The sequence below is a fragment of the Antechinus flavipes genome, chromosome 2 (assembly GCF_016432865.1).
Source record: "Antechinus flavipes isolate AdamAnt ecotype Samford, QLD, Australia chromosome 2, AdamAnt_v2, whole genome shotgun sequence".
NCBI classification, from domain to species: Eukaryota; Metazoa; Chordata; class Mammalia; order Dasyuromorphia; family Dasyuridae; genus Antechinus; species Antechinus flavipes.
The window spans coordinates 507,318,409-507,322,103 of record NC_067399.1 but is presented as its reverse complement, the minus strand read 5'-3'; the positions used below and the strand labels follow the sequence as shown (position 1 = coordinate 507,322,103).

General features: G+C 36.8%; 1 pseudogene; it reads left to right on the top strand.

Moving 5' to 3' along the window:
• Positions 1-441: 441 nt before the first annotated feature.
• Positions 442-1,111, top strand: LOC127547079 (vesicle transport through interaction with t-SNAREs homolog 1B-like; annotated as a pseudogene).
• The last annotated feature ends 2,584 nt before the right edge of the window (positions 1,112-3,695 follow it).

Genomic DNA, 3,695 nt, shown 5'->3' with positions numbered 1-3,695 from the left:
CACAAATAGCCAGATAAGAACTTGTGTTGTCCTGACCACTGGTCCAGTGCTCTATCTATTATATCACCTAAGTGAAAAAGAGAAGTAGAAAAAAGAAAGGTATGTGTCCCCGGAAGGAAAATTCAGTGATTTCCCAATTTTTAAATACAACTTTAATCCAATCCAATAAACATTTATTAAGCATCTATTATGTGGTAGGCATTCTGATACTGGGAATACCATTAATACTAAAAAAAATATCTGGCCTTAAGAAATTTTTAAGTCTAAAGGGAAGGGGAAGAGACACAACACACAAAAGGAGGCAAGAAGGCAGAAGAAAGAGCGTCTCCCATTATGTCGGGGTGGTAAGGGCACTTGCTGGGGACAATGGATTCGAGATTCGAGAGTTGATCCCAGAAGCTGAGCTAGAAATTGGCTCCTGAGCCCAGGGCCTCTTACGCCATGGCAGTCACCTTGTCCTTGGAGCCTTTCGAGAAATTGCACGAGATCTTCCGCGGGCTCTTCTATGACTTGCAAGGGGTCCCTGACAGGCTCCTGGGGACTGGAGGGATGGAAGAGAAAAAGACGTTCTTCAGAGAGTTTGATGGAACAACAGGAAGCAAATGAAATGCTGGCAGAGATGGAAGAGGAGCTGTTCTATGGCCCCCTGTCTTTTCGCAACCCTATGATGGCCAAGCTTCGGACCTATCGCAAAGACTTGGCCAAGCTCCAGCAAGAGGTGAGAGCACTCTTTTGATGGTGCCGCCTGCAAGCAGAGGAGACAGTAGAAATGTCTTTAGAGAATGATCACATGAATTAGCTGCAGTCTCAAAGGGTTTTAATTCTACAAGGCTCTGGAAGCCTAAATGAGCCACTCAGACACTCCCGCCATATTGCCACTGAGACGGATCAGACTGGTTCTGAAATCATTGAAGAATTAGGAAACCAAAGAGACCAGCTGGAACGCACAAAGAGTCGATTGGTGAACACAAATGAAAACTTGAGCAAAAGTCGAAAGATCTTGCCTTCTATGTCTAGAAAAGTGGCAACTAATAAACTGCTGCTTTCCATGATTATCCTTCTGGAGTTGGCCATCTTGGGAGGACTAATCTATTACAAGTTCTTTCGATAATAAGGAAAATCCCTGTCTCTTTATTCTCGTTGTGGATCCCTAAATCAAAGAGCTAAAGGACCAACTTTACTGCTAGGGCCTAGCAGTTTAAACACTCAGACTGTGTAAGAAAGAAGGAAGATGACGATTGGAAATGTGAAGTAATGGTAACAAAGCTGGGGTGCTATACCAAGATAACAAATGCTGGATTTATATTAGTTCTTTAAATTTATAGAGTAATCTAACATATTAACTCACAATGAACTAAATAAACCCAATTACAGAATATAGTAACATTGGTCAACAAAAATAAGGAGAGATTTTTTAAAACAATTATGCTTTTATGAAAGCAGTATTAACATTAACAATTTTAATATCCTTTTAAGTGCCTCTGTAGAACTTTGGAATGCCCATTTTGGAAAAACTTGTGGAAAAAAATGCAGACTCTCTAAATTCAAAAGAAGAAGAAGAAGAAGAAGAGAGATTGGGAGATACCCAAAGTGGGGCTACCTTGTTCCTTGGAGTTGACACCAAGCCCAGCAATGGACTGAGCTGAGAGTCTAGTCTCTGCCCTCTATAAAAAAAGGCCTTGTGAGGACATCCAATCAGCAATGATGCATCTTGATCTTAGGTATAGTTACAAGTCACAGTTGGACTCATTACTTCCAGGGTTTCAAGTCTGGGACAATCCATAAAATAATAAAAAAAAAAAATCTGTTTTGAATTGATTTGGAGAATGATATGAACCTATTTCCCTTCCCTTTCATAGTTTGCTAGCTCTTTCCTGAATGTTCTCCAGCTTCTCCACCCTCTATTTAATTAAAGCATGGAGGCCAGAGATGGACAAAGAACTCTATTAGTGGATCTCTTCAATACCCCAGAGGATTCTGGGAAAAGTCTGAAATCCATTTCATAATGAATGTCCAACTTAGAGAGCCAGGAAATCCTCGTGCTGGGCAGCCAGATTCACTAATTCTCTGCATGGATATTAGGGCTTTTTAAATACAGTCTCTTCCAAAAGTCACACTCCAAGCATTGCACCTGTTATAACCTCACCCCCATCCCAAATCCACCATATGTCAAATCTCTGAAGGGCTTTCTAAGGCAGTATGAAAGAACATTTTTCCTATAATAGAAGTAAGAATTAATGTTAAGGCTGTTGTTATTTTGTACAGTCTTTGGGATAATGATACTTTTAGTCCTGGTTCTAATCATTAGAAAAATCACTCACCTCTCTAAATCTCAGTTCCTTCATGGGAATAATGAGAGAAGTGAAAAATATCCATAGAATCCTCAATTTTCTTCATAGCATAACTTGGCTAACAGCTACTGCATGAAGCCTTGCCAAATCTCCTTACCTCCTCACTCCATCCTCAAGCTGACTGCTTGAAGCTATTTTATATTACTTTGTATCAGAACAGTATAGCCTATTCTGTATTCAAATATTTCATATTCAAATAATTTGTGTACACATTGCATAACTGTAATAGAAAGTAAACACCTTGAGGGCAGAGATTTTTATTTTTTTTCCTTTGGATCCCTCACATTTAATACAATTACATATTAAGCCCGAATAAATATTTTTGATTTGAATTAAACTAATACTGATACTGTCATTATTATGCTGACATTTTTGTTACATTATTATTATACTAATTATATAGTGTCTTATTAATTGTATATAGTATATTAGTATTTTTAAAGTTCTACAGCATGAGCTATCTTATTTGATTTTCAGACTAGACAAATGATGTAGATGGGACAGGTAATAACTAAGGTTGTTTTTAGAGAAGAAAACAAAACCACAGAGAATGGAAATTATTTGGTCAAGATCACACCGTAAGTGGTAGAACTAGGACTATAATCCAGTTGAACTAAATTTTACTGAAGTGTCTTTTTCTTACACCCGATTGACGTATTCCCCTAATGTCATTCATTAATAATTAATAACCAGACCCTTAGAATAACACTTTCCAACTCAGAAAAATAGATTGATTACAAATGAATGAAGTTTTTTTTTTGTTTGTTTGTTTGTTTGTTTGTTTTTTAATAAGGGATCTTATAAATAATCTAAGCAGCCAAATGGTACAATAGACAGAGCACAAGACTTGGAGTCTGGATGATTTGTTTTCATATATGACCTCAGAGATTACCTATGTTTGACCCTGAACAAGTCATTTTATCTCTGTCTCAGTTCTTCATACATAAAATGAAGATGACAATAATGGCCCCTACTACCCAGTATTGTTGTGAAAATAAAATGAGATAATAGTTGTAAAGCACTTGGCATAGTACCTAGCAGATAATAAACAATGTTATCTATTATAATTAGTCTAAACCCTTCATTTTACAAATGAGAAAATTGAGGTTCAGAAAGAACATTTAGACAAGTAAATTAAATTAATTGTTATTTGAACTAGATGGTTTAAGTTCAAATCTACAAATCCAAATCAGGCCCTGATTTGTAGAATTAACTAATTTCCAAGAAATAGATGATCATATTGGAAATTTAACATTTGGCTCTTTAAAGTAGTTGAAGCTGGTTCCAGCCTACCCTTGATGATAATTCAGGTCTCATTTCTAATTATTATTCTTATCTACTGCC